This window comes from Epinephelus lanceolatus, chromosome 24 (genome assembly GCF_041903045.1).
Source record: "Epinephelus lanceolatus isolate andai-2023 chromosome 24, ASM4190304v1, whole genome shotgun sequence".
Taxonomy (NCBI): domain Eukaryota; kingdom Metazoa; phylum Chordata; class Actinopteri; order Perciformes; family Serranidae; genus Epinephelus; species Epinephelus lanceolatus.
The window spans coordinates 9,473,370-9,501,139 of record NC_135757.1 but is presented as its reverse complement, the minus strand read 5'-3'; the positions used below and the strand labels follow the sequence as shown (position 1 = coordinate 9,501,139).

Genomic DNA, 27,770 nt, shown 5'->3' with positions numbered 1-27,770 from the left:
ACGGAAATGTGCACTTGGCCATGGGAGCGCGCATGCATACAGTGACGCAGGTAGAATATTTATTGTGTCGTTTTCACATTGTTGCTTATCAGTGAGGTTTTTCAAAGTAACACATACCCCATTTAGCTGTTTTATTCTCCTCTGTGTGCTTAAAAATATTATTAAATAATTCAAATCTTTTTCCTCATATAGAAAACGTCTGTCTTGATAATTTGACAATGTTAAAATTGACCACAGGGTCCATTACTTTGCTCTTCTATGCCCCAAACACACTGTAATTAAACCTTTTATGAGGTATGTGTTCATTCAAATAACCTATCCGGTCTGTACTGTAAAATCAAGATCACTGTAATCAGTTTAACATAACTGATCACCTCAGTTACACCTGCTTGACTTAAAATGTACATTACACTGAATGCAACACTCTAAACAAGACTGTGACCTCACATCCATTGAAAATGAGAACCTGCCTTTGGGTATTGTTGTAAATGATATTGAATCCTGCCTTCTTAAAGGGTAAATACTAATAATAATCACAAGGCAAGAGGACTAATCAGGAAAAAAAGAAATGGAAACACCTGTGTTGGTTAGACATGGGGGTAGGGGTTTAATTTTGGATGTGGATGTCGAGATTTGTCTTAACTTTTGAAAATAATAGTCCCTTACCTGTCCACTAACTGCTTCTGCACGACACATGACTGATCTTGCTATCTGCCTGCACAGCTGTTCCTCAATCTTTGTCTGTCTAATTTTACTTTCTGAACTTTTGCTTTCTTTTTCATAGTCACACAAGCAAAAGAAAGACATAGAGGGGTGACAAGAAAAATAGTCCGAGATGAAAGCAGTTACTATGGGACCAAAGATTTGTCGTTGTAGCATTGTAATATTAAAAATAGGAATAGAATAGAAGAACTAAGTAATCAATCAAGTTTTAGGTAATAAGATTTCTTTTCAGATAGAACATCTTTTAAAATAATTTCATTTGTGAATGTGTTGGAAAAAGAGCTCATGTGAGGAATAGCGATAGCCTGTGCCGTGTTTGAAATGCCACACCACCTGCTCGTGCTCGCTGCTCTTCTCACCACAGCTGGCCACATCTGTGGGATTTTTTTCAGCACATGTCCAGCCTTTGCAGTCCACTTTATCGAGCCTGTCTGGTTAAAAGGAGTTTTCCACATCCAAAGCAGGGGTCCAAGGAGAGAGGGTGTCTATCTGTACAGATTGTAAAGCCACCTGAGGCAAATGTGTGATATTTACCAAATAAAAATAAAATCGACTCGACTGCCAGCGCCTCATCTGCAATCTGAGCCATGCACCACTCACATTTCACCAAACAATTTTAGTTTGGAAAAAGTCTATAAAAGACTCCAATAAATGTTGTAAGAGTGTGACAGATGTTTATAAATGGCAGCTTGGTGCGAACAGTAGACTGTCCAGCACATTACAAGTTGCACACACACAGCCTTGGAGAAAGGGGTGGAAAAAAAAACAAAGTCTGTGCCACCAACATCTGCTGCTGGTCTGGTGGGACAGGGCCAGCCCACCCTGTGCAGACCCCTATTACCAGGCTTTGATGTTGCCATAAGGCTCTGTGAGATGAAGTTATGTACATGTGCATGTTGATGGTTATAATTTTGGTTAATATTTTCCCTCAGAACTCAAGGACACCTCTGTTGCCCAGTGTGCAGAGACTTCTTCATGTAGAGGGACTTTTAAATATGGTAAAAAGGTAAGGTAAAAAACTATCTGTTGAAATTTGAGAAGAAAAAGACATTGTCACAAGATATAATTAAACTGTTCTCGTCCATCCCAGGAACTGGAAATGATGATGCTGCAAGCAAGGAAGCAGAATTCTCTCGCTCGGCTATTTCAGCACTCGACCAGAGGAAGCTACATGCATCTGGTGAGTCCCAAAGTTGCTTGATTCTCCCTTGGGCGCTGTATCAAAAGTTAGACTGGATATGCAGAGAGAACCCAATTAGACAGATACAGTTTGTGGGAGATGGAGTAGGAGTGATCCGTCTCCCAAAGGGCTAAGAATATGGACTGCGTTCAATTCTTTGCCCAAGTGTAAGAGCTCAGGAGTGCTCAAGTGTATTTTGAGGTGACATTTTTAAACAATGGGCCTTCCTTAAAGGATGAGCTACAGGAGTCTGACTCACTGGACAGTGGTCGAGTGTGCTGTAATGAGCTGCAGGGGTTTGACTTGCTGAGCTAGCAGTAGTTGTCTGACTCAAATGACAAACCACAGGGTTCTGGCAGAGATGGCCTCCGAATGCGTCGTCGTCTTCCAACTCTTCAGGTTAAAAATTTCCCTTCACATCATCAGCCTCGAACATCTCTCGGCCACATTCCTCCTCTTCTGCCCAAACACTGTTACTGATGCTTCTAACTCCCAAAAACGTCATGAAGTCAGTGTTTCTCGGTGCATTACTTCTGTTTAAGGCAACTCATGTTCCTCAGAATAAATACATGATAATAAATAAATAGCCACGAGATACATATTGAAGTTTCCCTAAAATGTAAATATAAGGCACACAGTTATTACACAATAGAAAAGTACTGAGGAGCATGATGAATAAGGACAGCCAGAGGGAGAGATGGCAACACCAAGGCCACACAAGGTTATTTAAAATCTTCCACATCATCCAATTTAAAATGTGCCCACACATTAAAATCCTTCTTTCCTTCGCACAGCTCCAGTCCTGCATGAAAGTTAACTAGGAAACTGTGTGCCCAAGAGTGTCTTATTTGGCCTGAAGTCTGTGTTTAAAGAGCTAAACAATGCTGAACAATTTAACAGTTTTGAATTTGTTCTCAGAATGAACATAGTCCAGCCTTAGTGAGCGATTAATACAAAGTGATGTGTTTCTTTTAAGTAATGACTCTAGAATTTGGATGTTTTAATGCCTTGTGCTTTCAAAATATTACGCAATTGTTGTGGGATCTGTGTGTGTGTATCTATGCTATGTAGCCCCCACTGAGTAAGTCTCTCTCAGTTGAGATGTATGTGTTTAGCAGGAGAGAGAGAGAGAGAGAGAGAGCGCATTGCGTTAATATGAGTAAAGCTGATTTAGGGAGGATCCATTCACAGGACATTTCTGAGGTGGGTGCCTATGCAGGTAGAAGGTAATGTTTTTTACAAAATAATCTTTACGAAGATCACACCAGTATCACACAATCGTCATAATCGGATTGAGTTTACTCAATCATGGAAGCACAGATGCCATTATTCTGAGCATGTTTGTCACTTAATCATGAGCCAATAACATCGACTGTAAAAATAATGGACGAAGCTACTGTGACGTCATCTGTTAGTTTGTGGACTCCCATTTGAAGTGTTGAATTTGCCAGCCATCTTGGCTTTCTGGAGCCAGAAGTGACGATATTTGGGCCTGACTGAGAAGCGGAGGACACTGTCAGCAGACAGCCTGTCGCTGATTGTGGGCCATGCTGAATTATGCAACACTTTAAGCCTGAATTAAATGTAAAAATTCACCCTCCTGTACAGTTGTCATGAATGAGGAAATTAACAAAACCGTTTTTTGTGCCAGACTGTAAACATGTTGGGTATTTTAACATGGAGGTCTATGGGGGTTGACTGGCTTCTGGAGCCAGCCTCAAGTGGCCATTAGAGGAACTGCAGGTTTTGGCACTTCCACAATGGCTTCCTTTTAGTAGACTGCCTGCTGGGAAGAGAGTGGAATAGTGTTGTCAAAAGTATCTCAGTATATCAACACATATTTATTGTGAATATTTGAAACATTTCCAATACTCATGTTCGGCAGTATCAATGCACCAGTACTTAGATTGATGAGTAATGTTTACTACAGTCATTCTGCTGTTTGGTGCTACTTACCAAGAGAAGAAAAACCATTGCTGTCATCTTATGCAACTCAAATTCAACCATGTGATTTTCCCCCTGTAGATATGTACTGTGAAATCCACTCCTCCATTGTTTGGCCTGCAGAGAGGTCGAAGTTGAGCTAAAATGTTTCCACTTTGTTGCAGTTTGTTAGGATAACTCACCCCCACACCTCACACGTGGAGTTAGCCTGAAATCAGACAAAACTGTCAACCTTTGTAGAGAGGGTGGATTCAAACGTATGGACCCAGGCAAATGTAGAGGGGTGCTTGGATGTCATCAACGTAGTGTACGGTTATCATGCGATTGCTAACAGATTGCTTGGTTTGAGCTATCTGTTTTATGATCTTGTTTTATGCTGCGGTGCAAACCTAAGTCACATTGTGAATTACCAAGTATGTTTGCTTATTGTTTGTGCTGTGGGTTTGAATTTGTGACTTCAGCTGCCAGAAGTCGTATTTTGGATATGAGTTCTGGCAGAAACCACAGAAAAGACTTTTTTATTGCCTCTGTCTTATGCAGACTATTTTACAGAAGACATTCAGAATGGTAGATCCTGTTGCAGTCTGACTGTTAATGTGTTGAATGTGTTTTAATCTCTCTCTGATTTCACCCTTTGGCCCTGTCTGTGTGTGTATCAGATAAGAGAGCTACCTTTTAATTTGAGCAACATAAAGCTCTAAGTGAGAATATTTTATGCACCATCCATAGCGTGATTGTAAATAATAGGAGGATAAGACCCAGGTCACAAAGTAACCTGTTAAATGAAGCTTTTTCAGATGCCTTTCGCAAACATTTTCATGTGAAATTGCCTGCTTTTAGGAAACATGGTGAGACTTTATCCAGTGTTGGAACACTGGGAATGCATACACAGAAATATATAACCGCCACTTTTATCTGTGTTGTTAATTTATGCAGTTTTCGACCGTCATGAAGTTGCCACGGGAGTTTTGTTGGAGTTACAGAGTTGTGTAATCATTCTGCCGGTGCAGTCGTCTTCCTGCATTTACCCACATGCTGTCCTTGAGATGAAAAAGCATTGCTGAGTGAGAGCTGCTAACCTTGGATGTGAAAGATTGTCATTCATTTCAGAGAGCTTATGATAATAGCTGCCCCTGCCCCTGGTTTGTGAATGGGGTCATGTATCTGCTGGGTCTTTTTCTCCCACCCTCGGCCTCCCCAGTCCCCTCCCACAATTCATCTCTGGGAGTTTAATTCACTCTTGCTGGGAGCATGTACTCAGATAGTTTGATTCAGACAAGGGAAACCATTAGGAGCACTGTAATGCAGTTTTTGGCAAGAGCGAGACCCAGGCATTCATTACGTTGGTCTTTCTTTATTTAGGAGCAACTTCATCAGCAAGCCCTTGTCATTTAAGGACAAAAAAGCATTTTTTTTTCCTTTAGATTTTATTTGTTTTTTACAGACTCGTTGCCAGCAGGAGAAAAATAGAACAACATTTCAAGTCTGCTTTCTTCGTCACTGCTGTATCATGATGATAAATTAAGGAACAATCCACTGATTGCCATTTTCTGTTTCTTTGGCTTGTGTCCCCCTTTTGTAAAATGAATTGGGCAGCCTGTTCAACCCTGAATTATGCATTTAATTTTTCGCCCAATAGAATTGCACTCATAAAACACAGTGCTGAAGTGAAGATTTTTAACATGCCAAATGTAGCCTGGCTGTAAGGAAATTGATTGCTGAAACCCAACAGGCGAAAGCTAAAATTCATGTGTTATCACCACTTGTCTGTGACTAAGTCAGTGGTTCTATAATTTCAAATTTAAGGCCATGGCATGTATTTTTATTATTATTTATGAGAAAGACGAGAAGAGAAGAGTGCTTTTAGCTTGAGGTCTAAAGTAGTTGACAGCACTAATACACACTATTCTTCTGTTGACATGAAAATAAACTCTTCGTACCAAATGAGCATCTGTATTCCTCTCCCCACACACTTTACTCGCTCTGAGTGCCTTCTCCTGAAATTGCTGCTTGCTCATAGCAGCCTCTTTTCTCGTGACGTGATCTGGTAATCCATCTTCAAAGCCCCCCCCCCCCCCCCCCCCCCCCCCCCCCCCCTTCCGTCTTTCGCTCTCCTGGGTTAACGTAGGCGGATGTGCTGTAGCCTGAATATCATATGCATGAAAAATTTGCCATCCCTGCACTTTTTGGCTTCGTATGTTGTAGCGCCGCAGTTGATGGATAGAATGTGTCACTTGGTGCAGTGCTCAGGGCAAGAGGCATGCTTTTGGAGGTGGGGGTTTGTCCCTGAGAGTCAGGGGACTGGAGACAGCAAAGTAAAGGCCAAAGACCTGGGCGCTTTGTTCGCGTTAACTACCGTGACCTGACAGGGACACAAAATTCACAAGAGACGGACGTGTCTCTGGATTGTCTTGGCTGAAGTCCCGGACAGAAACATGTATTATTTAATCTCAGTTGCAACAGCTGAGTTTTGAAAAGAGCACTACTGAATATGTGCAGCACCAAAGACGACACTCTTACCTTACGTGTTGAAGTTGTCGTGGTTTAACTTTTGCAGTTCTTTTGAAATGTTTATGCCTAGAGAGATGCACGGCTAGTGTTGAGCATTTTAAAACGCAAATAAAACTTTCTATAAGTGCTTTATTTGCCTTGTGAGATTTAAAGGATGTGTATCCATAATGAATATTATTAGCTAGATACAATATGGAGAAATAAATTGTAAATGTAATGACACAGAATGCTGATCTGTGCTATTTAAGGCTGCAACTGATTATATATATGTGTGTGTGTGTGTGTGTGTGTGTGTGAATGTGTGTAATTTTCTGGGGACTAATCTGTCCAGAGCTACAATCATTTAACGAGATCTAGTGCAATATTAATTTGATGAAATCCATACTGTATCAGTGCATTAAACTGCCGAGTCCTCAGTATTTTACAAGATATCCCATTCAGGGATGGACCTGGCCTCAGAGCTGACAGGTCAGATCCAAAGTGTGGCCATGACTCGCTATTCTGAGCAGGCAATGGGCAAGGCGGCCTTCAGCACTTACAGGTCCTGATGATATTATTTCAACAGGCTCTCAGTGGTGTGGAGAGTCATTGCAGTGGTTGAGAGCTAATGGGCCAGATGTAAGAGCCACCTGGCCAGCACCAGACCTCCGTATGCTGCCGTTGACAGAGCCAGTCATGCAGAGCCGAGGCTCTGCTGTCTGCTGCTCCCTGTTTTTCAGACACAAGGCTTATTGCAGCTCATTTAGAAGAGCAGCCGCGCTCGTAACGGTGACATTCTTTCACAACTTTTTTGTGCACCCGAGTGTGGAATCTGAGCTGGCATTTAAAAGTAATGTTTTTGGTAATTATAACTTAGAGCCGGTATTAATATTTTTTTTTCTTATTATCATGACATTAACACAACTTGACCTGTAAAAATAGAGGTCACGGTGCAGAGCTCTGAAACCAAAATTCATCACTTTTAATCAACCGCAGGCAACGTGTGAACGCACTCCAAATTTCTGTCTATACATACCCAAGACGCAGACACGCTGCTATATCGGGGTATATGGAATGAGCAGTGCTTTTGGCAGTCGGCCCATTTAATTCATTTAACACTGAAGAAAACAGAGCACCTCTGGCAAACAGGGCAGTGGAAAATAGAGCCGTGAATCTTGATTGTGGAGGTAAATGAACAGATAGGTCTGGAGGTGTGTCATCTGTCTGTGAGCAGAGATGCATTAGTGTGGATACACCCCGTCACTTCTGCGTCCCCAGTAACCTCACGGAGAAAGTGCATGACACAGGTTTTCCTTTTGGATATTTGCTCGCCTAATATGTCATCAGAATGTGTCTGGATATACAGATGATATTAAAGAAAATATTCAAAGTTGCACTTCCCAAGACAAAGGCATAATTCAAGCATAACTCCAGGCAAGCAATAATATTGTAGACAATGTAAGGCAGTGTGGTATGTATGTATACTTGTTTAAATATTCATGGCGAGAGGGCAGGAGTGGTGTGTGGCTGGAGATTTACACCAGCAATAAGTTTGTGTCAGCGCAGAGGTCGACATTACCCTGGAGCAAACTTACAGAGCTGTGAATCGGAGATGATAGCCTCCCACCAGCGGTGACCTCTTAAACTGCTCAGCTATTCAAAACACTCAGACCTGTGAGTCACAGCTTTGACCAGAAAACCACACACATTGCACAAGTTCAATATTTATCTCAACAGAAAACATATCCAGATCAAAATCAATAGTAATAATAATAATTGTTGGGGAATAACTGTGCTGTGGGACATCCTCTGCTCTATCCCTGGGGTGAGAAGTAGAAAACTCTGTGCCGTCTTGAATCTGCAAACACAGAAATATGGATAGACACAGTTGGCGTCAGTTGATTTATAAATCTCACTCATTAAATCGTGTGCACATGGATAATAACGAATCAAACACCTGTGTTTGCTCCTCCAGTCTGTCAGTGAAAAGAATGATGAGGAAGAAGTGCTGATTTACAGAATGACATTAGTGAGAGGCCTTCAGCGGTGTCGGAGCAGCAATCTTTATGCATGGTGATTGCACGTTCCTTCATTAATGTGCGTGTAAACATTCAGCATCAAGCATCGTAAAGGTATTTAGCAGTCATTTAGATTATTATAAGTATTATTTCAGATTTAGATGCACAATTACTATGACATTATTGCACATTAGGATATCTTAACAGGTGAGTCAGATTGAAACTGACTGTGTAAAATAAAAAGCACACTTGACTATGTCACACTCACTCTAGAAAACAGTTTATATTAGGTGCGCTCATTCTCACCGCTTCTTTTATAAACACCCGTTTGTGTACAGTAAACGGTGTATTCAGTAGCTGTCAGAATCATTTATACATCCCGTCTTTTTGATGTTGCGTACATTCTTTACATGGAGTATGTAAAGGCTTTTGATTTATTCTCCCAGCTGGGTTTCACATTAAAATTCAGAGGCTGACGGGAGGTGAAGAGTATGTTCTGTTTGTCTAACTCAGCAGGTATAGATAGGTGCTCACATGAAATAATGATATTATGACATTTAATATTAATGATGAATAGAAAGGGAATGGACTTCTCTGAAAAACTGCAAATGTACGCACCTTATCGATCTGTCTCCAGAAGAAAAAAGGGGTTTAAGAAAAGCCAGAAGGCTCCTGTGCCCTTCTCACCCCAAGCCCTTAAATGTGCCTCAGTCAAGAGACAAACTGCTCTTAGGAGACATGCACGGCGAGACGTAAACACCAAGGTACATCGGCCCTGTGCTCATCTCTGGCACTCCATCACCCATCACTGTCTGGGCCTGCCCCTCAGGAGCGACAGGGTGTCACTGGGAAAACCCATTGAGCACACTGCGGGACGACGGCTTCATGCCCTTCTCCATCACACCTTTGTTCCATCCTCCTCTCCGAGCCATGACAAGGTAGGGGACGAGTTATCACACCCGTCAGCTTTATGAGTCCCTGTCTGCCTGTGCCGTGGTAATAAAGTCATTGTGCTGCTTCTTCAAAATGGGGTGAGTCGGAGCAAGTGATGGGAAATTGGTCAGCGGAGTGTCGTTGAGGGGCAAAAAAGTACAGTCTGCACCAGTGGCTTCTTTGGATGCATTGTTGGTTTGATTAATAATATAAGGAGAAAATCCTCATTCCTCCAGAGTATTTTCCACCTGGGAAGCAGGCCATAAAAGCCCAAAATAGCCCCGAATCCTTCAAAGCTCAATGAGAGGGGACTCTGTATCTGTTGTCAGAGTGATTTTTCCTCATGTAAATGAGCTCATATTAAGACTGCTGAAGGAATCTGGAATAGTATTTACCCTGTGATGAAAATTAAAATCTCCTCCAAATTACTTTATAAATAATACTGTGTCATTCCTAACCTGGCTACATACACACTGCTGTCAATCATATACTAAAATCTCCATGTCCTCTATTCTGGGTTCAAAGTTCACACTTAATTTTCCGATATGACAGCTCGCTAAGAGGATTCCTTCATTTCAGCAGCGCTCTGGAGATTTTTTTTTTTTTTTTTTTTTGAGAGGGAGAGAGAGATGTGTTAGACAGAATCTGAACCCGACGGCCTGCTGTGCACTGTGAGGAGTAGTAATTGTGTGAGCAGTAATTGCACTCTCTGCATCTGCTAGGGAGAATAAGGGCCATCATTGGGTCAGCTGCCTGTCACCTCCGGGAACATTTAGTCAGTTGCAGCACATGCGAATACTAAGTTCAATGGACGTATACAGTGAATAGAGTAGTGACGAGACAATGTGTTCCAAAATGTCTCCCATCCAGTGTAGTGTGCAGTCCTTTCATACACAGCATCTAAGTAATTGTACATGATCATATCCATTTTGCAGGATTATTCTGCAAGTGCACTCAAAGTATTCAGTGGCCATTTTGTGCTAAGCCCACCTCTGCCAGAGGTTCATTGAGAGGGTTGTTTGTCAAAAGCATTGCATTAATTGTTGAACTTGCAGCGGGTGTTGTGCACCTGGAAATGAGGCCATTTGTATTACCTGTCATGTTAGTTTTGAAAAAAGAAACAAACAAAATCCAGCATGAAAGTGGCTGGAAATTACCACACTGCTGGAAGTAATGGCGCATGGTTAACATATTTTTTCAACAGACAAACAAAAGAGATAATGGAAATAATTGTTATTTGCAGCCCTAAACCAGTGAAAAGCATTTCCTTTGGTCGATCAAAAAACTCAAAGCCGAAATAAGAATATGCCCCAAAACATAATCTTTCTCCTGATGCAAGGCGGTTCAGTCAGTGTGTCTGACAGTTGAAACTATCTCCCAAAAATAGAAGGCTCAAGTCTGTCATGCTGTCAAAATATCAATCCTGGAGGAGTGCTACTGACAGATTAGGACACTGCATTTACATAACTGTCACCTTCTGGACCAGAAAAACGCAACCAGTTCCTCATACTGTCGGCATGAGTCTGTAATTCATTACCAACTGGAGGATTTGTGTTATGTCACTTACAAATCTGAGCTGATCATTATTAGAAGCCACAATAATAGAATCTACATTGTTTTTCTTGATACTGTTACAGTGTGATATTTCATCTATTCTGAGTGGTGCATGGTTTCCAAATGCCAGAGGCAATACATGCTCTACAAAGGGAACTAGATTGGAGGCAATTGGAACAGCATCTAACACAGTGGACCCAGCTGACTGGATCAGTTTGTTCATATCACTCTTGATGAAGTGAGACTGAAAAGCCACCGTGGGTCATTTATGTTAGTCTGGTTTTGTAATGGCTTTGGTATTTGGAAGTTGTACTTTAAATCAGCGATGGGTGCGGTGTTTCCCCGCTGAAGCATTAACTTGTTAGCTTTTTTTGGAATGTAATGTGATTCTTTATGTGCCAAGTTAGATTTACGAGGCCGTGCAGAGCCAAAGGAACGCATTTAATTTTAAACAACTGCAAGATTTCAGTGGAATGTGGATTTCGGTCTGGTTTCTTTCAATACGTGGATGGAAGCACAATTTGTAGTCGTGTCACATTTTGTCACTCCTTTGACCTCCTCACTTCCATCCAATCTGTCATCGCGTTTGACAAGAAACAAAGACTGCAGCATGCAGAGCGCCCCCCCCCCCCCGCAGAGACGGAGACCAAGAAGAGTGATGCAAATTCACCTGTTCAGTCTCTTCTCTGCTCTTTTCATGTCGGCCTAAGATACTGTACATTAGAGAAAACAGCCAAACTGGGTAGCAGTCCTTTCAATCGTAGCACTCCAGGGTAGGACTGACGAGTGGAGGTGACTGCGGAGGTCAATAGAAATGGCACATGGTGCTGGAAATGGTCCATAAAAGCTCTTTCTGACATGACAGAGTAGCCCTGGATTCTTGCCAACAGACACTTTTTCACAGTGGATCCCTCACATAAGAACCCTGCGGTGCCTGTCAGGGCTGAGGTCAATCCAGCGTGAATGACTATAATACAGTCTATGAACAGATATCTTCATATGGATATAGAATCTGGAGGCAATGAGATTAGATTTTAGTATTGGAGGCATTTTTGTCTCTGTTTGCAGTCTATCTGTATCCACGGTAGTATTGACCAATCACATTTGAGCGGGCTTTGGTTGCATGCGGGTAAACAGTCCACGTGGAGGGCAAAAGAGGCTGAACACATTGACTGAAATCCAATCTTTGAACCCTTCACCTATCGTTTGACAGCACTTTAACTTCTTATTAGCTTTTAAAAAACGTATGTTGAGATATTAGGGCTAGACCCAAATTTTCCACTATATTCGAAGATATGTTTTTCACAAAATATAAATCTCAGTGTTTCCCATAGTTGGTGAGTCTGCCAGCAGACATACACAGTGACAAAGCTAACTGTTAGCCTCACACTGCTAATGTTGCCTAATGGTTATTAATGGGCATTCTGAGAGTCCAGCTGTTTCGGTGTCGGTGTGAGTTTGTTGGGACCGTCTAATGGCTTGGTGCTGGATGTTAGCTGCTGCTGCTGTGTTAGCTCGTGTTAAGGGCAGATGTTGAATTGACGGTTCGCTTGGAGGAGAGCTGCTTTGGAGATGGTTCTTCAGTGCCGCGTTTTTTAATCTCAAATCTTGTATTTGTCGGAGCTAGCATGCTCGGTTTCACAGCATTATCTTGGATTCGAAGCATATTATTGTGAACATATGTAGGTCTATTATTTATCAGTTCTAAGAAAACGTGTCTCAGGCATGTATAGCCCCTTTTCCACCGCAGGAACCTTTATCATTTACCCGGGATTTTGAAAAACCTCAGTGCGTTTCCACAGAAATTACCCGGGGAAAAAGCTTTCACTCAACCCCTGAAAAAAGTACAGATTCAGATCAGTTCAGATTCCCCGGAGTTCTTAAGGGGTGTGTGAGGAACGCTGATTGGTGGAACACACACTTTCGTGCCAGTGTGGCTGCAAACTTTATTTAATCTCGACAAGCTTTACATCGTTTGTGTATTGATCATTTGGAAAATGGAGCAAAAGAAGAGAAGCTACAAGAAGTGGACGGACAACGAGATCCAGGCATTTGCTGAGGAAGAAATTCAGCGGGACTTCGAGTCAGTGACTCGAAACAACCGAGTCTATGGAAGAATAGCCGACAAGCTGGTGGAGGTAAATATAGGGCACACGCTGTTTTTTTTTTTTTTTTTTTTTTTTTTTTTTTAACCACTCCCCCATACGTCATCAGCCTAATTGGAATAACTTTTCCGGAACTTTGAGGTAAATAAATTCCTGGAAATAAAAGTTCCTGGAAATGTTGGTGGAAAAGGAACTTATGTCACAAAAAGTGCATAGATAGGATTTTGTTCAACAACCTCACAGATTAACTGCAATAATGCTATTTCTTTATTAGGAACAATAACTCTGTTAGTAAACCATTTCTTTCAACACAAAATATTATGATCAATTTTATGTTAACTTATTGACAGAATCTAATCTGGAAGTTGAAACTGCTTCTTTGGAAGCAACTGTTAAGAAATAATAGGCTAACTGTCATAAAAACAAAAAGGCATGTGCTTTGCATGTTTGGCATTGTATCGGAAACGAGGCTACTGTGAGCTGGCGTGTCTCCATGCCCCTTCCCTGCACTCCTCCAAGGAGGAGTACAGCACATATGGCCCCCTGGGCGGTATGGATGGGTCGCTGCAATCAAAGTGGAAGGACACGAGCACAAGAAGTATCCCATCTGTCATGATGTCCTCTCTCTCTAAAATGGATTAATAACGGCCGGGCAGAGAACAGTGAGCAGAATAAAAGCATTATAATTATCTGCAACAAAATGAGGAAACTCGCAGGGTGCGTGACAGTTATAGATATCCATTTCTGATTTGGCAAAAGTCTGTTTTTAGTGCTCCATTTGTGGCTGCTGTTAGTTTCCACATTTGTGTCTGAGTGCTCTAACATTTTAAATACATATACAATAATACATCTGCACTGCAGCCAGTAACTCCTGATAATATGCAACAACTAACAAGCCACAGTGAAACATTCTTTTGAAATACTCCTCAAAATACTTTTGTGTTGTCTTGCAACAGTTTCCTATTCTATTATGATACCTCGAGCTCCCCAGAGCTGCTGTAATGTAGACAGAATGCTGGCACAGCTACTCGGGAAGATGGTGTTCTTTGATGGCCTGGTGATGTGTGAAGCCCACACCTGTGAGTCTTGTCAAAGTCATGCAAGGATGTTTTAAATGTAATATTAAGACAGTGATTCTATCGAAATGTGCTGCCAGTCCTCAACAGTTCAAATCCAGCCATTTATAACTGCTGCTGCTGTTTTAATAGCGATTTTATTGTGATTTAAATATTTTAATTGTGTTACATTTTTTAATATTCTTCAGGGTGTGCTGCAATAATGTTTCTTGGTTTTTAAGATTTTATGATTTTATTGTTGAGCACACACTGCACTGCTGACTGTATTTATCTATTATCTAGTTAATTACTTATTTGTTCACTCAGTGTTTTATTATAATGATCATTATGTAATCATCAGCGAGCCCTGAGTTCTACATTTCGATCTTTTCATGTGTTTGCATGGCTGGAATGATACAGAGTCCTTGATCCTCATTGATCCTTGGCTGTAGACTGTATAAAGATAATGGGTATCGCTCATTGGTTTAGGGACTTCCTTTATGAAGCACAGAGTTCTGCATTTGGCTGTCGCCATCTTGGTTTTTGGAGCCAGAAGTGACCATATTTTCATGTTGAAAATCAAGGTCAACGAAGTGACCATATTTGGTTCCTTGCCCTTAAGTGGTAAAAAAAAAAAAGAAGTGTATACATAAAAAAATACAAGAAATACACATATAAGGTGAAATGAACATGTATTTTAAAATATTAAAACATCATTTTACAATATTAAAACATAAGTGCTGATACAGGCACCTGTCAACATACACGTTATCACTTTGGACAACATTAGGCCACTTCTTCATGGTACCTAATAAAGCAGTTACGCTCACTGTTCATGCAGAGATGGACCATGCAGACCACATTTGACCTGAGAATGTTGCCTATCCTGCTGCAGTGCTTGCAGGTCTGGCGTTTGGCATGTACAGGGGCACGGAAGAGGGACAGTTCAAACCGCACAGCCTCATTTGGGGTGTGGCTGCGGTGTCCCTGCACAGGCTTAGGGACATCAGCACTGGTGGTCAGGCTCCTCGTCATCGTCAGTGATGGCAGGGTGGGCTGGCATGACAACACTCTCCCTCCTCTTGACATGAAATATTTGAGCAGACACTTGCTAAAAATTACGCACATGCAATAAAACATAAAACAACTGTTAAAAGGTCATAAACTGACAATAATAACTCATATTCACTATTTATAGCTTGAAAAATTCTAGAAATTGGTTAAGATTCTCTCTGAATCACTGTATAGTGTAATACAAACCTTTGGCAACATTAAAACATGATGTCCTAAGTTGTATTGCCTTATTTGTATAGAAAATGAACTAAGTATTCTTGTTAGATGCATCGGGCATATGTCCAAATATGAACATTCCATATTAACTCTAGTTTTTAGGTGAACAGGGCGTATGATCAAATATGGTGCCCCCATTTTTCATGTCGTTATTTCACTCATTTCACTTAGTCCTCCACAAACAACACATATTTCATCACTTAGCACAACTATTCAACCATTAAATGTGTGAGTTTCATCAACTTACCATGGTTAGTTTTGATGTTTTGACCATAATATTAGAGTGAGCGGAGCCGCATGATTGTCTTTTCCGACTTCAGAAAAAAACAGGACGTTGGATGTGATCCAGGTCTCTGCTGATTTGTCAAATGCCACAATCACGTGTTCTGTGACACAGGGTAATCTTTGCTGATTGGCTGGGTCAAGACCACATGCTACTTGACCTCACTGAGGCACGGGATGGGCGCCATAATGTGTACAGAAATTACCAAATATATTTCCTCGCCCTATAATAACATTTAAACGAGTGCAGCAAATTAGCTATAGAAACCAAAACCATTTTTTGTCCCAGGCTGTAAACATGTTTCTTTCTGCTGTTAAGCTGGGCATCTTACCATGGAGGTCAAAGGGGACTGAGTCATTCCTGGAGCTGGCCTCAAGAGGCTATTACAGGAACTGCAGTTTTTGGCATTTCATTCATTTTCGCCAGTTGGTGGCTTCATTTTTCAGTCCTGGAGGTTGTCAGTTGCAGGAGATGCATGATAGACAAGTGTGAATGGTGATGTGTCTCTGTCTGTGTTTGGTTTATCAAAACAAATGTTAATAGCAGGTGTTAAATGTGCAATATGTAATTTTCTGCTGCTAGGGGTCTCAAACCAAAACAATAACAGAAGACGGAGTTGGATGACGTCACGAAGTAGCGTGGGATCATGGGAGTTGTAGTCATATAACAGATACAGATCTTACTTAGCTTTACAGTTCGCGATGGCTTCTCCCTCTCTGCTGCTCTTTCTTGCTCAGTGCATCTTATGTTTAGCTATTCCTCTGCCTCTTTTATAAATGCAGTTCATTTACTGGCATCAGCTCAGCATTATAGAAGCCTATCGTTGGATGTTGTGGTTAGCCAGCCTCCGCTGCACACCGCTCCGCAGCGGAGGCCACTGGCCGGAGTGCTGGTGCCCCGGCGGGCAGCAGTGCTTGCAATACACTGGTGGAAATGATTAATATTTCGATAACATCAGCCAGATGTTAGCTTACCTGTCTAGTAGAACACACGTGAGGTCGGCGTCAAATTGTAGTCCTAGATTTTCACGAAGCTCTCTCCATCTCGGAAAGGCCACACCAATATTTATCCTTGATTTAGCTCTGTTCTTATCCCAAATTCCTCTGGAATCGCTTGGTTGACCTGTACGTTTCCGTTTTACCGGCTTGTTTACCGGGACAGCTTCGGTGTCAGAAGGCGCAGCAACCGTCAATGCATAACCATGATCCATGACGAGTTAGCTTAGCCTAGCAACAGTAACGTTCATTCTCTGACGTCTCATCCGGTCTGCTTCTTCTTCTTCTCCTTCATTTAATGGCTATGGTAACTGGAGTTACGTCGCCATTGACATGCGACCTAATGACACGGTCAGTAACTTCTATTAATATTTCATATTTATCTGGGTTTGAAAAATTGTTGGAAACATTTCTGATAATCAAAGTACACAGCTAAACAGAATATATAATATTGGTTTAGTCGTTTTTAGACATTTTTATGTGGAAAAACTACATATTATACCTTTAACAGTCTCTTTGATAAGCAAGAATTAGGATCAGATTCTAAAACAAATGTTTGTTTCTTTTAGATTTAGTTTTGACAAGATGCTATAGAATGCCAACTCTACATATTCCTCCACTTGCTCATTTTAAACTGTAGCTAGCTTTATCTGTGTGTTAACTCAACTGTAAATTGTATTTACATTTTCCTTGTTGTTTATATTTAAGTTTGGGCTGACAGAAAATCCTAAGGTGGTGCTGTCCACCCAGCTGTGGTGCTGAAAACACAGCAGTGCGCAGCAACGTGATTCTGTTGCCACCCATGTGTGTTTGTTGTAGTCAAATGTACAGTCTTCACAGTCGAACCCTGTGGTGCCTGTCAGGGCTGATGTCAATCCAGTATGATTAACTGTCATACAGTCTTTGCAACCAGTTTTCTGTGTAAGAATGCAGAATCTGCACGCAACAGGATGTGATTTTGGTATCGGAAGCATTCTGGTTTGTATTCTGTTTGTAGTCCAAGTAATATTGACCAATCATTTTTGAGCAAGCTTTAATGGCATGCAGATAAACAGTCCATCTGGAGAGCAAAAGAAGCTCTCTCTGAACCCTTTCGCTAAGTATTTGAAGCAGTAGAAGCCTAATTTCGTTTACAGCTAAAGATGCTAATGTTCCGAATGGTCGTGATTATGATGCAGAGGACATTAACTGCATAGTCCTTGGATTATACCTTGTTAAGCCTGAAAAGAAGACGATAGCACAATACAGCATGTAAACATGAGGTTGACTTCCGTAACACTTAATGCTGACATGGAATTGCTTTTTGCAAAGTAAAGAATAAAACGTGTAATAAGGGAATGTGGAAACTACTTCAGGAGAGTGCAGAAGTGCCCCTGCGGCCCTGTGGGGACTCTCCAGAATCATGGCCGTGGGAAAGATAGCTGACGTTTTCAGCTCAGCAAGTTGATGCCAGGAGCTGTAAGAAACATGTTCCTGCACTGGCTCTTATTGCTAGTTTTTGGAGCATTGTCCATACAAACACTAATGGAGAATTTGCGCAAACGAGGGCCGAGTAAATGGTGCTGACAAGATGGAGCTTCTCAGAGTAACTATCCAGCCTAGTGTGTCCTGAGTCTAGTGGGAACAATGATGTTTCAGTAAAACAAATATAATCTCCTTCCCCCCAGGGTGCTCTGCCCACTTTAGATGGCAAGGCCCTGCCAGAAAACCATTTCAACCTCTACCTCTGATCAAACCCCTATCACTTACATTTTATTGTGTGGCTGTCCTTGCCCAGTCAAGAGAATTTGTAGATATTATTTATGGGGAGCTCATACTCCCTTTTCCCCAGCACCAATCCATTCAAGAGTGCACTTGTCTGTTGCTTCTGCCTGATCAAAGTCAGGAGGTTTAATATGCTGCTTCCCCTGGTAGAATAGGTAAATAATCAAATCATAAATTTTACTCTGCAGTCAGTGTGGTAAAATAGAGGGTGCTTTTTTTGGTGGCAGTGAAAGCCTTAGTGCCACATCTCTACCTTAATCAAGAAATGATTATTTTTAGTAGCTAAGACGGAGTCACAATAAAAGGATCATAGCAGAGGGGAAATTCATATTCATCGAAGCCACTGTTACTGACTGTAAACTACACTGAAGGGGGCTCCGGTACAGAAATAGCACATTGTGCGAACAATGAAATTATAACCGAAAGGAGGGGGAGGGAAATGTTTCATTTTTAATCACTGATAAATGATGAGTCAAATGAATGTATTACAGTAAGGTACTATAATTGCTGCTTATTAACTGAAGAGAAATGCAAACTAAAAAAAATGGACTCAATCTAATTAAAATGCAAATATGCACCATAAGTTATTATAAACAATTACTCAGCGCACAACACTTTCTCTTTATTTACTGTGGTGAATGCCAAACATGGAAGCCGTGTAAATTGTGTTTCCACATTTTCATAACAAATTATTGTAACAGTTGAGGAAGGCATGTGCTGCCCACACACCTTTCTGAGTGTTTCACATCAATTGTACAAAATGTGCTAAAGGCAAAGGCAGACATATCAAATGTATTATAATTTTCAATTTTGACAAAGCCGAATTTCATATCTTCTTGGTGTAGGAAGCCGCCCACGCAGAGCACACATTGAGATGTGAGGCCTGTGCTGCAGTAATTCAGCCTCACATGGATAGCACTGAGTATAGGTTACTGTGAGGAAAGATAGTGGAATGCCTGTCTTTTCTTCATCATTACATTACACTTGGCATTTAAACCAGCTGGAATAGCATGAACATTAGTTTTTACATTTGACTAACCAGGTTTAAAGCCTTGAGCGTCTCCCACTCAGAGGTTCAATTTCAAAGCAGCCCCACTGTCACTTGACACTTGATCAAGTTGCTGCTCAGCTTTAATGTTAAAGTGGACAGTCGCTGCTGCTCACTGGTTCCTTGTCTTCAGGGAATCAATTATTTTCATGGCCAACATAAAATGTGAGAAAGTGATGAGCAAGAGCTCCCGCAGACAAGCATACTGAGCCAGAAGTTAACAGCAGTCAACGATATTCAAGCTGCTGTAGCATGTAGTATGTATGTACTGAGGCAAATCTTGAAAGATTAAAGGAGATTTTTGATCATTTATCCCCAATTCACCACATTCTAATGAGAATTTGAGGCTAATTGTGGCCTGAGACATAATTTTATCTGCTGGCAAACTCACTTCCACAGATTTAAAAAAGTTTCCATGCAAGTTGTTTTTGCCATTATGTTAAGATTGTACGTGATACTAAACTGTACAAAAGAAAGTGACTTTAGGGCTGTGTCCACCAAAGTGTTTTCCTGAGCCCCCATATCTTTTGAAATTCGTTGCAATGGGAGCGCTGAGTATTTACGCTCTGCTACAAATGCCAGCAGCTTGACAAGGTGCTTTGCGTCTATTATGCATTGAGTGCTGCCGGTTTGGCGCTTTTTTCTGGGATAGAAAGCAGTTTAGCCGTAGTGGAGAAGGGACAAAAACCATAAAGACCAACTGTTGTTTCATGTATAAGTGCTGAAGAAAAAAATGGAGGGGAATATGTTAATTTACTGTGTATATATTCATGTTTGCTCTAAGGCTGTGCAATTCATCATCTGGTGATCGCGATTACGATTTTGAGGTCAAACGATTTCAAAATTAATGAAATTGAGGGTAAAGGATTTTTGGTCACGGATGCCTGGAGATGTTATTTTGTCTTCTACGGAGCCAAAATTAGAGGTCCAATATTTTCCTCTTCTTGGTGTTATGACTGCCCAGTAGTACCTGGACAACCGAGCCGTGGTGGCACGCAGGTATGTGACGTGTCAGAGGAGAAACGAGCTGTTCACATTTCTCTCTTTGTGGCAGGTAACGGTCCACAAATCTCACCGCACTGAAGGGACTGTTCTTTACTTGTCAGGGGAGGAGGGTGGCTGGTTGATTTTTATTTTATTTATTTATTCTATTTTGATCCCCCCTTTGTTAATCACTTATTGATGCTGTTTTTGAAGTATGAATAAGTCAATAAGTAATTTATTCCATTGAAATATCATTGATGTATTATAGAAAAGTGATTTATCTTTTTATAAATGACAAAAGGCACATCTTTCTAATTTTCGCTGTGGTATTGTGACACTACTCAGAACCGTGATACTTTCACTGGTATCGTACCGTGGGTCCCAATTTTGGTACTGTGACAACACTAATCTGGAGGGGGTTCATCTGCAAAAACTAATGAAAAACTAAACAACGGCGTTCGGTATTCGGTACTCGGTATTCGGCCAAGCGTTTAATTTTATTTGGCTTCGGCCACAAATTTCCATTTTGGCGCATCCCTAATCAAAATAATCGTGACTATGATTTTTTCCATAATCGAGCAGCCCTAGTTTGCTCTCACAAACCCACATAGACCATCGGGTCCTTCCTCTCTACTTACATCCTTTCGCCTTCCCCTCATCCAAAGCAAGTAGCCTTCTCTTCCTTTTTACTTCTGTGGATATTGCGTATCATAGCAACCAGATGCAACCATAGCGTCTCAACTGAAGAAACACTGCGCCCCCAACAAGCTCTTAAACGCCCCATGTGTCAAAGCATTTGTCTTTGGCAGAAAAGCGGTGGCAGGGCACTGGCGAGCACTTCATCTCAGCATTTTATATGTGGGTTTCATTTCTATACCATCTTGATGTTATTATTAGCTAGGTAGCCAACGTAATGGCTGAGTTAACAAAAAGCTTACGACACATAGGGTGATGAAAGTGCAACACTCACCAGCAACATTCACTGTCTGGCCGATCTGCTCCAACAAATGGGAGTTCTCTCTTTGTTGTGACAGTTTCTGACTGACATATACACCCTCGGAAAGACAGTAGTTACCAGCAGCTTTCTATAAAAGTTTCTACACTTTTTTTAACTAGAAGTGCTCGCAGCGACCGCACAGAAAAAAACAAGGAGCACTCTGTAAAAAGACACTTGGTGGCATTTCTTGCATATACTGTCTACTCACTGGGGACAATTAGAAAAACAAAAACAAAAAACACTGGCACTGAGGAAATAAATGCTATGTGGACGAGGGTTTTTCATTTTGGGAAAGTTGCTTGTCATTTTAGTCCACCTCTTTATCCAAGCTCTTACCACGTGGCGCATCAGTTCGACACCAGCTGGTAACATTGATTAGAGTCCCGGTATTTAACAAGCCTCGAGAGTAAATCATCGGTGAGGGTTACAGTTTGATGACTGCAAACTGGCGTTGATATACCACCAGGCATAATTCCAAAAGCACAAAGCCAGAGGAAGAGATGATAGAATGAGAGGACTGGATGCTAGAGTTATTGATCGATCCCAGCTAGACTGGGCAAATATCACAAAGATCTGCTGATATTTTCTGAGTTGACATGATTATTGAATTCTTGCGAAAGGCAGTGTGCAGCATCACATAAATGCCCGATTCAGTTCATTATCTTTGATTATCGTTCAGTGTGAATGCAGCATGTCAAAGACCATAATGCAGGAAATAAGGTCTCTGAATTCTCACATTTTTCTAAAGCAAAGACACACACACATACACCCAACACTCCAGTTTTGAATATCTCCTCATCTCTGGACTCTTCAAGGTTGCCAGGTATGGTGCAGGAATAATGACAGCTGTTGTTCCAAAGCGTTTTTCAGCTAATCCAAGTGGTTGTACCACGTTTGCATGTCCTTGATTATCCCTCTCCACAGTGGTGCGCACATCTTGTAATTACCGCACACCCACAGACGGATGCTCTGAGTGATCAGACAGATCTTTGGACTAAATTTGCAGCCCTCGTTCTGTAGGAGATGAGGGACAGATTCTGCAGGTAACATATCTTTAAAGCTGAGAATTAGCTCCAACAATTATGGGCACACACACCAGTTAGTTCTGCTTTTCTTTTTGTGTTGTTTGTGAAAGGCTTTTTCAGTTTTAGTGTGAGACAATCTTGATAAAACTGATTGTAGAGCTTTAATCATGTGGTGCAACAGTTTATTCAACTTTTGTTTTAAGGAGTTATTGTGTGCTTTCTCCAAATTACTGTAATCACTTGTCAACAGGGGCAGAATGTTTTATCCCGCATCTTCTTTTTGCTGTTGACAAGACCTCATTACCTAATATTTCCACCACCCCGTGGACATGGCCAGTGACAGCTTGTAATTAATAATTGTTCAAAGCGATGTGGGATTGTTGGGAATAGTCTTTGGAAGTTCTTGCAGGAAACTTTAAAAATGTGTTAGTCCTGACCTTAAGACCACTACGCTGACAAAAAACTGATGTGCTGGCAAAAGCTGTCAGTGTTTGTGCAATTCCAAACCCATCAAAAGAACATTTTAATTTTCTGCAACATTTTGCCAAGTGAGTTAACAATCCTCAACAGCAGTTGGGAGAGCAAGAAATAAATGAAAACAGTAGGAGGCAAAAACAAGGGGTAGGAATTAGGAGCAATGAAAAGAGCATAAGAGAGAAAGAAGACTAAAGGAGGGCAGGAGGAAAGAAAGAGAGGAGGGAAAGATGAGGGGATGGAGATTAGAGGACAGCAGCTGGTGACTGTGAGGGGTCTTGTCTCTGAATGCTTCTGTAAAGCGATGACACCTGGCTGGCATGCAGAGCTCAGCATGACCAGCCAGTTCTGAGACCTTTTCCTAAGTAAGACGTCTCCAAATGGGGAACAGGGATTGTTCGGGGATTGAACAAGAGAAAGACAGTGGGCTGAAATATTTTACTTGGAGCACACGATTTTGTTGAATTCAATAAAAATATTGTTGAATAAAGCTTGAGCATGGGCAGCGGTGTACATAGTGAGTGAACACAAGCTGTGTTAGGCAGTTAAAGCTAGGCAATTTTGCTGGAAAGAAATATTTCTGGGAAGCATAATGGTATATTAGAATAACACCGACTTGGCAGAATCATGCCAGTATTAAAAGTTAGGAATACTTACAGTTTGCTTCTTGGTAAGAGAGCAGCATTTGTACTGTGGAAGGGAGTGAAAGTTTCTTCTGTGGTTAAAGGTATACCATGCAAAAATAGACTCATATTTAAGTAATCCCTTTATCTACCCTCTGCCTGTATTTTCTTAATATGCCTCTGTGCTGGCATTGAGGCATTGTTCTCTTGGTTGTCCTGCCATCCCATTCTCATGAACGCCTTGAGGGAATTTCTTCAAATTTGGCACAGTGGACTGAAGGATGAACTCATTAGAATTTAGTGGTCAAAGGTCACTGTGGCTTTGCAAAACATGCTGTTGCCATCACTCAAGAATTCATACACTAATTTTGACAAAATTTGACACAATTGTCTCATAAAATAAAATGAGGTGATGACATTTTATCCATCAACCATGATTCAGCACCAAAACTGGGAGACATTTATTCAGATACTGAATTGGCGACACTGATCTTGGGTGTCCACCTTGAAACTGTGCTGATCGTATAGGTCTTCTGTGCTGCCGGGTTGATGATGTGAAGCATCCCTGTTGCAGGAATATCCCTGGTCAACTGTCATGGCTACATATGAGTTTGAACAGACATGGATGTAAACTGTAACTACAAATTCACTGGTTTACAGCGGCATACAACTGCAAGGTGGTAATTTTAGTTTTTACAGGTGTGTAGCCCCCAGCCGATAACAGCACCCAGGTGAGGTCTTGACTTAATAAAAAAAAAAAAGGTGGTGATCAGATAGTAGCAGCACACATCCAAGAGGAAGCTACGAAAAAAATCGTAGACATGGCGCTGAAAAAATGACAATTGAGAGTGAATCTGGGGTTGGGTTTCACTTTCACTTAAAGGAGAGGATGTGGATAAAGAGCAACACAGGTCTAAAGCCCTTTTCGGACGGGATTAGTTTAGCACGGAGACGTGGGGTAAAGTAATTATTACCAGGTATCTTGGTCCCGTCCGAACGTGCCATGTCTGTAATCATTACGGATAATGTCAGTAAAAATTATGGCGACTTTTACCGTCGGTAAAACGGTCCGGAGTAAATACTTCAGGTAATATTAATCCTGTGAGAACGTGATCCTCTGTAAAAATGTACGTGAGTGTTTCGTCACGTCCTGTTTACGACCATTTTTCCGCATTTACAACTAGTTTTCCGTGTTTTTTCGATGATGGAGGCACTTGCAGAAGCATTCAGTCGTGATAGTGGACATTCTTCTAATGATGGCATAGCCCTACGTGGGAGACCAATCAAACAGGTCGAGAAGAAAGCACTTTTCAGAGACTTCTGGTTGTATTAGGTAGGCCTAATATAAATCCATATTGCTAATCGTTGTGGACACACAATCCTGATCATGGGCAATATTTCATATTGGACTAATCATTAATTATTATTATCCTTCAGCTGATGCTTACAGGAAGCAACGTAGCGCACACATGCCGACAGGGAGGTGATGCCAGGGCACAAACCGAGTTACTGCTCCCATCTGTGGTAGAATTACGGAGATTTCTTGTCCTGTGCGAATCAGACATTTATATTACAGACATCCTGTGGTAAACTGACATTAGTCCACATCCCTATGTAAAACTAATCCCATCTGAATAGTACCTAAGAATGAGCCCTTTACTGTACATCTACACAGGTAGCAGGTTCTCTCTTACAAAGTCTGCCATGTTGTTTCTACAGTAGCCCAGAAAAGACAAACCAAACACTGGCTCTAGCTAGGGCCATTCATATGTTTGTGCTGGCCATCATAGTTGTTCTACACGCTTGATACACAGGGCAGTTTAGCTTGGTTGTAATCTGCAATCTCACAGCAAGATGCCACTAAATTCTGCACACTAGACCTTCAAGACCCAATTTTTAACACCTTTGTTCATCATTTGTGAAATGAGAGAAAGTGTATGCCCTGGTCGTAGTTCAATTATACAACCCCGCTGCACCACAGAGCATGGCTGCTGACAGCTCTGCTTCCAGTTCCCCCTGGTTGCTTTGGAGAAAAAAAACATTTATGTATGTTGAAACCCTTGGAGGGAGACAAGACACTAATAAAATCCCCAATTATAGTTACTTTCAGCAAATGTCAGTTCCTTTCTCTGAAACCAAGTGTAATCTCTATGGGGAAAAATCCAGTTGTGATTTACAGACATTACTTTCATCTTGTAATTCACAGTAACTGCATGTTTAAACCACCCTTGAATGCAAAGGAGAGAAATTCTGCTGCTGCTTCAATTCTCTACCCAAACACTCTTATTTGAAGTGATGTAATTGCTTTGATTAAAGTTAAACATACAATGAGTTGAAAGAAAATATGACTCATCCGACTGTAAGCACAGAGTTGACCTTTATGTCAAGATGCCTAATGTTCCATCTCTCCGCTTAATCCATCTTACAGGCTAAGTTGTGTAATCAGCCCAGAGCAGCCCATTGCCGATGCTTTGTCATCATGGATGCTGCTTACATTTTCAGTGGGTTGTCTACAAGCTCGCTGAAGTACAAAATAATTACCAGCACAAGTGGTGCACCACCTCGCTGTGTTGTGCGCTCCACATGGACTCACACGGGTAATTAAGTCTGCGAGTTGGAGATAAGAGAAAATAGACAAAAGACACTCAAACACATCTACACCAAATTTATGCAGGACAAATTGCATTAAACAATATACATTGTAGTTACAACTAATCTGTTTAATTTGTCACACCTTTCACTTCCCTGCTGAATACTCAAAGATGTGTGTGCAAGGCAATTTCATATTTTGGCATGTCCAACTAGCAGAGTAGTAAAACTGCATAAAAGAAGTAACTTTTAATACCTAGAAATTAGGTTAAATGCAACAAACTATAGACCTGTCGGCCTATTCCCAAGTTAATGGAAAGAAAGGGCAAAAGATGTGCTGTAGCTGGATTCAGCAGCGACTTTGGTTAAGAGAGTTTAGTTTTGACAAACTTTCAATTCTCCACCTCCTGTGGGCAGAGATCAGATTATCTCTGCGACCAGAACTTCATTTAGGAAAAAAGAGAATCCACAGGCCTCAAGGGAGCCACGCTTTGTGATGGAGATGATAACATTCTGTATGTAATCTTGTCCAGAACAGCTTTTACGTTTCACCACATGATCAAAGCTTCGTGTGTTTTGTGCCTCAGTGGTGGTGATAGCTGTGGCCACAGGCATTATGTTTTTGGGTTGTCCGTTCATCCCATTTTCTTGAAGGCGATATCTCAAGAACGCCTTGAGGGAATTTCTTCGAATTTGGCACAAAGGTCCACTTAGACTAAATCACGAAGTCAAAGGTCAGGGTCACTGTGACTTTGTCTGTTTCATTCTCATGAATGTGATATCTTCAGGAACACCTTTAGGGATTTTTTTTTTCAAATTTGACACAAAGGTCCACTCAGACTAAACAACAAAGTCAAAGGTCAGGGTCACTGTGACCTTGTCTGTCTCATGAATGCAATATCTCAGGAACACCTTTAGGCAATTTTTTTTTTTTTCAAATTTGGCACGAATGTCCACTTGGACTCAGCAATGACCTGATTAGAATTTGGTCATCAAAGGTCAAGGTCACTGTGACCTCATGAAACAAGTTTTTGGCCATAACTCAATAATTCATTGGCTCATTTTGACAGTATGTCACACCAATGTCTGATAGGATAAAATGAAGTGATGGCATTTTATATCCAAAAGCCAAAGGTCAGTTTCACTGTGACATCGTAATGTTCTGCAAAAACACTTTTCTAACCATCATTAAACAACGTAAAAGGGGAGACATTTAGTCAGATAGTAAATTGGTGACACTAATCTCGGGTGCCCACCTTAAAACCGTGCTGATTGGTAGATCCTCTGTGCTGCCTAGTTGAGGATGTGTGAAGCATCCAAGTTTCAGGAATATGTAGCCTCTTTGTAGAAACATCCATATTTGAGGTCGAGATATACGAGTCACTAGTGTGGGTCAAAATTTTACTTCCCGTAACGCAACTTAATAGTGTCTTTTGTTAGACTCCCCTGATAAATTATTCTGTCTGTCCTAAATTTCCAATTTTAAACTCAGATTAATTAATTTTTGTCCTTGTAAATGTCTAACTTTAATGTCAAAGGAATTACACACACTCACACACACACCTCCCACAAATGATGGATAAGCAGTGCTTTCTTTTCCCTCCCAGTTTCAAGGCCCTAATACACAGTATTACAGATGTCGTATTACTCTGTGTAAGAGTTTTTGTATCTACTTGTCACTTAAGAACGGGTCTGG

The 27,770-nt window shown here is 41.2% G+C and overlaps 1 protein-coding gene across 1 annotated transcript in view; it reads left to right on the top strand.

Annotated features, from left to right (window-relative positions):
* Positions 1-1,821: 1,821 nt before the first annotated feature.
* LOC117250019 (interleukin-1 receptor accessory protein-like 1) overlaps positions 1,822-27,770 on the top strand; it is a 375,630-nt gene continuing 349,681 nt past the window's right edge. Inside the window, exon 1 of the mRNA XM_033615956.2 lies at positions 1,822-1,903. The gene's annotated coding sequence lies outside the window, so the exon portion shown is untranslated. The remainder of the gene's footprint in view (positions 1,904-27,770) is intronic.